The sequence below is a fragment of the Sinohyriopsis cumingii genome, chromosome 14 (assembly GCF_028554795.1).
Source record: "Sinohyriopsis cumingii isolate HCF-2022 chromosome 14, ASM2855479v2, whole genome shotgun sequence".
Taxonomy (NCBI): domain Eukaryota; kingdom Metazoa; phylum Mollusca; class Bivalvia; order Unionida; family Unionidae; genus Sinohyriopsis; species Sinohyriopsis cumingii.
The window spans coordinates 110423194-110434189 of NC_142974.1; positions in this window are offsets into that span (position 1 = coordinate 110423194).

Consider the following 10996-nt stretch of genomic DNA (forward strand, 5'->3'; position numbering starts at 1 on the left):
CCAACGATCATATATATCGACCAAAATTTGTATATTCCTGCCCACGATCATGTATTTTGTATTAAACCGTATATTACACGAGCGCTCTGTGGCGAACTCTGGGAAATTAGCATTACAGAACCCCCCTGGGCCACAATAGCCTCAATGGAAATTTAACATGGGGAAAACTCATGGGCCACTATAGACTCAAGGGAAATTTAACATGGGGAAAAATCATGGGACAATCTGGGGACAATGGGAATTTAACATGGGAAATAAATCGTGGGACTGTCTAGGGACAAGGCGAAATTTAGCATGGGAATAAATCGTGGGACTGTCTAGCGTCAAAGGGAATTTAAAATATAGAAATTGAACATGATGGGTCTGTATAGCGTCAAGGGGAATTGAACATGGTGGGATTGTCTAGGGACAATGATGGTAGAGGGTCAAACACAACAGAGACAGAGACATACATACACTAGTACAAGCGTGAGATTTATATATAATGCATTACCAAGACCTGAAATCTTGTTGGGGTGTTCAAAAATTTGCATAATTGTAATGATGCTATAAATAGCTATAATCAAGGAAATGCTCAACGACAAAATGGATGTGACTAAAAGTAACGCTAAAATGACGAAATTGTCCCAGAATTTAAAGGAAAATAAACATATCCCCGAAAATTAAGTAACAATGGTTTAGACTAAAATGGATAAAATTAGTAATTAATTACAATATCAATTTGTGTGACGATCGTGTATAAACACCCATGTATCTATTTATAGCTATAATCAGCTAAAATTCCTATGAAATCCCACTATCTATTTATGCTACAACTTGTGGGTTATTCCTTTGGAAAACCCCACTATCTTTTTATAGCCTCAGCTTGAGTGACGTTCCTGTTTATGAACTCTAGTACATATGTATAGCTGCAACCTGTGGAAATCCCCAAGTCCATATTTATAGTCTCGAAATTTCCAGCGTCAGTGACGTCACTGTACTGAACACTAGGGGATAAATGTCAACAGTGTTGCAAGTTGCTGACCTGAACACACGCTACTGCAGGTAGGTAGGTAGAGTGTATTTGATAGGGATAAAGTGAGTTTTATAGGCACAAACAGAGACCAATACACACACACACACACACACACAACGTACGCGCGCAGACACACGCACACACACACATGAGTACGTAACCAGCATTAGGGCGACATATGTCACACAGCAGCATTAGGGTGACAGAATGACATCATGTTGTGTTATGAAACTGAAGCACATATTTGTATATGAATTCATCAAAATAATCTATAATTCCTATTATCAAGCTTCAATATTCATGTTTAAAACATCAAAAAGTATTGTTAAATGAAAACACACATGTGTCGCCTTAATACCGTGTCGCCTTAATGCCAACACACAACTGCGATGGTCAAAACATCCTTATGGCGACAGACTCTTCACACACATATTCTGTCTAGTCCAGCATTAAGGCGACAGTATTTATAAGGGCCCTATTGCTATACCAAACAAAATATGAAACTAAAATTATATTTTAAGATGATCAGAATCATAAATATATGCCTTTTAAAACTGTAATACTTATGTGCATCCACATAGTTATGGCGATATGATCTTCACACACATATTCTGTCTAATCCAACATTAAGGCGACATTATTTGTAACGGCCCTATTGCTATACCAAACAAAATATAAAACTAAAATTAAAGTTTAAGATGATCAGAATCATAAATATATGCCTTTTAAAACTGTAATACGTATGTGCATCCACATCGTTATGGCGATATAATCTTCACACACATATTCTGTCTAATCCAGCATTAAGGCGACAATATTTGTAACGGCCCTATTGCTATACCAAACAAAACAAAATAATAAAATTATATTTTAAGATGATCAAAATCATAAAAAAATATGCCATTAGAAACTGTATCGCAACATCTGCTTATCCATTTCCAAACGTATTTATGTTGAACTGTTTTTTAAATCTCATAGGCAGTCAATCAAATATAAGACAGAAGCTGCACTATTGTTTTCAAGCCATAGTAATTTTTTAACTCCTTCTAAAAGGGTGTGGTCATAATAGTTTTTGCACCAATAAGTAGATGAAAATACCCCCCCCCCATCCCACATATCGAAGTGTCCTCAATTAGAAATTTGCTTGAAATGAGCTAATAACCGACATGTTTAATCGGGTTGACGAAAATATTTTAGTGAAATATATCCATTAATCACTCAAAAAGCAATCGAATTCTCTTATTTTATGTTCTAAAAGTTTGCCTGCAATATTTATCACAGGCTGAATTAGCACATTTCTTGCTGCATCCCACGCGATAATGAAAGATGTCTACCGTTTATGAGCTGCATGTGTTTGTGTACATTCACATAGAAAATATAACCAAATTCATACTTCTCCATCTCATTTGAAGTTACAACAGCACATAAAAAGCTGACCAAAACAAGATTTTAAAAAATTATTATGTCTATTGTTGGATTTTAACCCAGTTCGATAGTATGAGTAATGCCATATCTACCTCTAGACCACCAATTTGCTTTGATACAATATGTAAATTTCTTGCTCAAAATATTCTCAATATATATTGACGAGCAGTCAAAATTTATCGTATTCCAATAGAGTGAATTATCAAGATTATTACGGCCTATAGTAAAATAAAGTTAGCATATTTTCTTGCTCCAAGTGAATAAAATGTATATTTCATTAAGTGTATTTTAACAATTGGCGAAGCTACGAGCGAAATACTTCATTTCACATTGAATCGCTATTTTTTAAAACTCAGTTAATTTTCAGGTCAGCGTCATTAAATGCATCTAAAAGTTACTTATTCGTGTCACGCAAAGTGCTTAAAATGAATTAGGTACTTTTAGTTACATTTAATGACGCTAATCTGAGATTTTCACCGGAGAGATGAAATATATCGTTTATTCACTTATTCACTCAGACCAAGCAAATTTTCTTTTAATTTTATGTTCAGATGTATTGGCTAGAAATTGTACAAGATTGATAACATATTTTTTTACTGGATCCCCTGAGCAGCGGGGTTGGGGTGTGTGTGTGTCGGGTTGGCCTACCTTTGGGATTGGGTGCGAAGATTCCACCCATAAGACCCCAATTCCAAATCCGGGCCCTGGTTGATTTATTATTTGCCAAAATCCTCGTTTGCAAGATCTAGTTGATGTTTTGAAACCCTAATGGGCTAGACCCATAAGTGGATTGGGCAAAAAGAGTTCAGGCTAGAACTGGTGGGTCAGCTGACCATTTTTAGCCCCCTCCCCTTCCGCCAAGGCCCCGATTCTACAATCGGGCCTTGTAAAATTATAGATTTCTTTGTTGCCAAAAGCCAACCCGAACCTTGTATATAAGCCTGGTTTGCAAGACCCCGGTGTTGTTTTGAAATCCACACAGGTCAAGAGCCACAAGGTGCGACAAGAAGACTCAGATGCGGTAAGTAGTGCAAACAAAAATAATGTGCGCGCATGTCGCCGCGTTTACTGCGTTAACTGTTTGATGTGCATTTAAGTATATCCGCGGACCGTGATGTGTAACTAAATCGTTATTGTAATAATAATAATAATAATAATAATGTTTCTGCTCTAACTATGGAATATTGCACAGCTAAAATAGCTCGACATCGACTAGAATTAATTAAGAAATATCTCCCCGTCCGTGATTCTATCAAATAGCAACTATAACAGCGTCAGGAAGCTCAGGTGTAATGTTCAGAAGGTACAGAACAGTTATCTATATTAAATTATTAACCAACCAAAACAAATTGTTACATCAACTTAGGCAACAAAATGATCTTAAGACATTGCCCGAGGATATTGCTGGTCATCTTCAACCCGCTTCACCATCTCATTAACCTCTTCAACCACAGCCCGGAGTTCTACCACCGCCACCACCAACGTTAGAACTCACATGATAGATAAATTTACTGAGGAAGGTGTGTCGCCGCTATCAGGGATTCAGACAAAATACTTGATATTGCCGTGTTTGGATACGTAAAACCAGAATATATTAAAACCCTAAAAGCTGTCCATTTTGTTAAATATTTATATTGCGTTGCTTTTAATATTCAGCAGATCACATCTAAGGAAGACATTAATAATTTTGTTATCAATGACCAGACAGCAAAGGAACATACTGCAAGAGTAAAACAGAAAGCGAAAGAAAAACAGAAAGAACTGACGCGTAAACTTGATAAAGCAACAGGCGAAAGGAGAAAATCAGGTGTAAAAACGAGATCTGAAACAAGGAATGAAAAGGTAGAAGCTGAGTCAGAGGCACTCTCCTTAACCACAACCAGATCCGCGCGATATATCCCGAAAAAACTACGGTAAGAGACCTTGCCACTCTCAATAATATAGTTTATGGTCCTGTGGAGGTTGTTGAACAGGCTCTGGCACAGGAACCACCATGCTGGACTCTAGGATATGTAATAACAATTCATTCATCACAGGGGCTAACAAACTCAGATATCTATTGCTGAGTAGGATCTGGCACAGCAACCACCATGATGGACTCTAGGATATGTAATAACAATTCATTCGTTGCAGGGGCTAACAAACTCAGATATCTATATTTGGATTGTCGATGATCACGTCGAGTGGTAACAGTGTATTTTAGCATTATCTAGAGCTACAAAAATGTGTCAGCTTCTGAAAATTGTCTGCGACAATTCCAAGATGGTTTATAACCAACATCAGGTGAGATCCACAAATGGGATCCCCCGCGTGCCAGTCCCAGGCATGGTAAAGAAAATATTAGCTGGCAATCGGCGAAAAGAATACAAAATATACGAGAGTTTGATCTTGATGCTGACTTTATCATGACGCTTAAACAACGACAAAATAATTACTGCGCCTGCTGTAACACAATAATGTTGTGGGAATATTTTCCTAATTACGTACGACAATTTACCTTGGACAGAATCAATAGATGTTTTGGTCATACACACGAAACGTTCGCGGTGACATGTCTTTAGCGTAACCCACGTAGGGGCGATAGTACCAATACACACTAGCATATCCATCTGACGTATTGGACGCTCGTTATTAAATACTTAATTAATTTCGACTGCCTTTGTTATGCGGATGGAAACTAAAATCCCTTTTATTTTGACCTATGGCGTCAAATCCTTCAGAACACTCACTTTTTAGTAATAATCCGTCAGAACAGAACACCTATCTATACATCTATTAATGACCTTATTTTGAAATTGCTGACGCATGCGTTGAAAGCAGCATCACCCCAAGGCAAGAACAACTGCTTGCAACCTTCTCGCGAGGCGTACATCACACGGAACTGACTAACATTTGGAACGGAATTGAGGTTAGGTCTGGCCGTCACGGCAGAATTTTGAGAAACAGAGACAGACATAACAAAATCTAGAACTCCCTGCTGTAATACGTGTTTTACTCTTAAATGTCCCAGATTATAAAAATGTTACAAAATGTATGTTGCTATTTCAGGTAATGTCCTCAAAGAGATTTGGTATGGATAATCAGATGGACATTATTATTATATTTATTGCTCCCTATTTGAGGGCAAACATTTTTTAAACAGTTTCAGATGATGAAGTGAAGGAGAATGGTGATGTAAAACAGAATCATACTTTTCTGTTCACTGTTAATTTCCATATTAATGATGCTCACATTTATGTTATGATTGACAGGCACACATATTATGATGGATAGACAAATTATTTTCATTAGACACAAGTAACTCATTTTTTTCTTGCAAAGTAAAAGAAAGACAAAGTTAGTTAGAAATATGTACTTTATTCATTAGTACAGATACTAGCTTAAATGCCTGTCATGTGAAGTGAGACAGAAGAAAGTGTCAAGATTTAAAAAAGGGGATGCATGGGTTCGAGAAAAAAACTTAACATATAAATAAAAACAATAAGAAACAATTGACAAAATATTTAACCCAACAATTGATTGTACAATAGAACCAAATAAATTATATATATATATATATATATATATATATATATATATATATGCATGACTAGTTTGGCAACTGACAGTTTATGCCAGTCAGCTTGAAAACAAAAATGAAATTCAATCACATAACATCATTCAAGAAGAAAAAGATCAACTAATGTTGATAGTCAATTGTGACTGTAATATAATTATGATCCGGTTGGAATGCTGCAACTTACACTTTATTACTCACCTGCTAGTATTGCTGGCTAGTTGCAAGTATTATATAATTATGTGCAGGTTAGCTCTGCAACTAAGACTGCTGATCACAAGTAGATGTTATATAATTACACTCCAGTCAGCACACAGCAAATAACATTGTATCACTGTTAACATGTATTGCTGCTCAGTTATCAGTATTACATAATTATGTTCAGAGTAGCACACTGCATCAAATACAGTCTTGCTGCCCTGGCTGTATTACTGAGTGCCATATAATTATCATCATGTTAGCACACTGCAACTAACAATAGACTGCTGACCACAAGTATCTGGCTAGGTGCCAGTGTGATATAATTATGGTCAAGTTAGCACACAGCGTTGATGACAAACGAAATGGCTGACATTATTTTCAGATTAAAAACCTGACTTTTAGCTTGTCTGAGCAATTCTGATAGATTCCTGATTACCACTGCATAACATACACCAATTTAAATAGCAAATTTCAAAATATTACAAAATTCCCCATATTTAATTTTTAAAAAATGTAATAGTGATTTCAACTTTTCTTCTCTGTTTGCTATAGATTGCTCAAATAAATAACATGTCATAAATTATCAAAGCTACTGTGTGATTTAAAAAAAAATAATGTAGAAATGTAAAGTTTAAAGTGTATGCACTGTGCACCCAAGTATTGATTGCTCATTAGCTCTTCATGGATGGCAAACTTATTTAAATGACAAAATCATGATCTAGGTCTCCAACTCAGCAGAAATATGAACAATTAGTTTTTCAAGTGATACATTATTGTATACTGATTTCCTAACTAATAAGATCTAGTTTAGGGCATTATGCATTTCCACAGGTCTATGGACTACTATAATTGATAACAGGAATTATACTTGTTACAGCCAGTACTGCTGCCACATACCAAAATTACACGTCAGCTGAAATTATCTAATATGCTAAATCCATTATTTTCTTCTCCAATGGGATCAGTCCTCCAAAATTGTTGTTTTGTGGGACAAAAATACATCCATGAAATTTTTCGTCAGAAAATTATAAACACAATGGCTTATAAGATTGTATCACATGACTACATTGTTATGAATTTAAATTTATCATACAAGTAACACATAATTACATTTCGGGGCCCCTAGTGGTTTAAAGCGCTCTACGTTACGGATCACTGCCATCTCACAACTGTCTGCATGGTTTTGAGTCTCGGATTCGGCTAATGTGGGTATGTGAGAGAGCTTGCCAGTAGCTTCTCGTGGGTTGGTGGTTTTTTCCAGGGTTTTCTCCGGATTCTTCCTCCACCATTAATACTGGCCATCATGTATAGCCTATTGTGTGCTGGAAAATGGTGTTAAACCCTACAACTACAACAACATAATTACATTTCATGACATCACAAATGATATTATCAAGTCATCCATTTGAAAGACATAATAAATATGGCTTCCAAAATGAATCCGATAGTCATTTAAGGACACATCTGCAGTTAGGTGTTATAACATCAGTATTTTTAATCATGCAGTAAATAAAATCTGCATTTATGCTCATTTCAAAATAAATGAATGAACAGGGATGGTCCTGGCTTTTAAAAAGCTGTCGCCAAAATAATTGCCAACCTCAATATTTTGTCGCCAATTTTCAAAAAGTGTCACCAAAAAAAGTAGTGTACATTTTTCCAAGTGTTAATTTAGTCTATTAATGTAACAGGCAATGAAAATTACAAAAGATGGATTAGTTAATACTTTAATTACAACAAGCATTAACAAAATGTTACAAAGTGTTACATGAAGATCCGTCGCGATTTTAGGGCTGCCCACTTGTTGAATGCAGTTTCAAAGTCTAATTTTTCACATCTGTACATGCTGATTCTCATTAAATTCTCGAGAGATGAGATGCAGGGCTTATTTCTGATGTCAGTTTTTATGAGGTTCATCTTACTGAATCCACGTTCACAGTCCTCAGTGCTGACAGGTGACACCAGTAGTCTCTCAGCAGCCCCCCCCCCTTTATGGCTAGCTTCACAAAGCTTGTAGCGAATTGCTTCCTAAATCCCAAGAATGATCACTGAATGCTGTATAAATTTTCTCGACAAGAAAAATAGGATCTCCATTCCCACGAATGAAACTTACACGAGTCAACACCTGGCAATATTGGACCGTATATATAAGCGTAAATTCACACCCAATTTAGGGATTCTTTCACTCCTGTATTTTGAGAAATAAATAATTATTATTAATTATGCAAAACTGGTTTTTTGTTTTTTTTGCTATTTCTTGTTGCGGAGTTTAAGTCTCTGCAGCCGTAACACGGGACTGATGGCAAAAGGAAAAGATCAATGAGTAAAATGCTGCACTGGCGACAGATGTAATTGTGATTGAGATTTTTTCCATTTGCTTTGTATTTATACACAGTAGTCGGTACTTCAAAGGTTATCAGTTTTCTATGAAGGTTCAGCAAAACTATTATATTGGTATATGTAAAAAAAAACCAAAACAACAGAAGGATTAGCCATTCAATTAATTGTATCTGTTCTATTCACGTCTTCAGAAGTCGGTCAGTTGTAGGTATAGTTAGGTAGCATGACTGACAGTATCGCAGCATACAGTACTCAGCCCAGATGTCAGCATAAGCAGATTATGATGTAACAATGCACTGTAAAGATAGGGTTGTCAATAAGAACAAAGGATCGTTTGTGTAACAGATTGATTCCAATGCATTGCTTAGTCAATTTTATGGCTTCCTTTCGTTCTGGCTTTAATTTTATTCAGTCCAAATCCATGATTGTATGTACAAATTAAAAAACCAAAAAGTATGTCACCAAAAAAATCGCCAGATGGGATATTTTTGTCGCCAATAAGGAAAAAAAATCGCAATTTGCGAAACTGGCGAAGCCCAGGACGATCCCTGAATGAACGTGTGAAATAATTCCAATCAAGGCCTAAAAAAGATGAAATTATTTTACTTATATCATAATTTTCATTTTGAAATGAATACTTGTATCTGATCTCGCAACAATTTCATTGTAGACTTTATATTTTATTCTCCTCCAATTTCCATTGCAGCTCTCTGCTATGCGTGGATTCAAAGCAAAGAATGCATCTACTTGCTTTTTGTCTGAATTTTTTTAGTTAAAAAGACTTGTGTAATTAAATTTATGTTAAAAATACTAAAGCTCTTTATCCAAACATTAGAGACAAGGACAGCTTATGTTCACCAATGTTATATATATATATATACACACACAGTCTGACCCTACTATGACATGGTAGTTGGGAGCCATAGAACTCAACTGTATTATACACTCTGTGTGTGTGTATATATATATATATATATATATATATATATATATATATATATATATATATATATATATAAAAACAAAATTCTCTCTACAGATAGAAAAATACCAAATATTGTAGACGTTTATCATTCTGTGAAATATGCATACTTGTTAAATTTAAGTTGCAAATGACCATTTACAATGATGTTTTACTTACACATCATCTATTAAAAGTTTTATACCATCAGATTATCTAGAATGTGGCGTGTGTATGAGTAGAAGCAATGGGTTCAATTATATATACTTTAATGTAAATGCTATATTAAAGTATTATTAGCTCAACATATTAATTTCATTTTTCTAGAATGACACTTGATAGTGAAGCGTATATTGCTTACTAGGCACCACATCTGTCACGAGGTTTGTGTGGAAGTAATCCATTACCTTAACTTCATCATCAGGCATCCACATTACTTTCTTGGCTGTAACACAATTATGATAAATATACATGTGTGGTTCCAGTTAATTGTGTTAATTATTTAAGTAAGTAACACCATAATGGCTTTTTTAAATCATCCAAAAATTGTTAAATTGGATAGATTTATTCAGTGTCTTTCAGCGTTGGAGCGAAAACATTCATAGTTAAATATCATTCAACCATGAACAACAATGGAAACTTTCTCAGATGGTACCTCATAATGACACTAAATGTTTGGGCATGCAGAAATTCAAATTTTTAATAAAATAACTACATGCTGACCTATTAATGACATGCAAGGCTATTTTACCTGATAAAACGTACAGAAAACCTGAATTATTCTTGGTGTGGGGCAGTGATACTATGGTTACAGAACTTGCAGGACTGAGATTGCCCTCATCAAGTGCTTCAAAAAATCTGCCAACTTTACATAATTCCATGTACATGTAACTTAAGGGTGTGGTATAAATGTTATTCAACACTTCCTCTGAGTGAGGGGGCCCCGAGTGGCCGAGTGGTCTAAAGCGCTCTTCGTTATGGATCACTGCCATCTCACTTCTGTCTGCGTGGGTTCGAGTCCAGGGCTCAGCTAACGTGAGTACGTGGGAAAGCCTGCCGGTAGCTTCTCGTGGGTCGGTGGTTCTTCCCTGGGTTTTCCAGGGTTCTTCTTCCACCAGTTATACTGGCCGCCATGTATAGCCTATCTTGTGCTGAAAATGGCGTTAAACCCTAGAACAGCAACAGCAACATTCCTTTGAGTGACCCATGTGCTGTAGAAAAGTGACCCTCTCTGCTCTGCTGACATCGAGCAATGCATAGTATGTAGAGGCCCTATGTCTAACAGATGTTGCTGTAACTTTGCTCGGCTGATTTAGATTGGCAGCCTTGGTGATTTTATGGACTGCGTCCCATCCTCTACAGTGTTCCATGGATCCTGGGTGTTTGTAAATAGGTAGGGGTTGTTTTTTGCCACTCCAGCATCCTCTCTGATTTCAATTATCTTGTTTATAGCAGCTACTATATTATTTGGTATTAGGATGTTTCCATTTTAAAATTT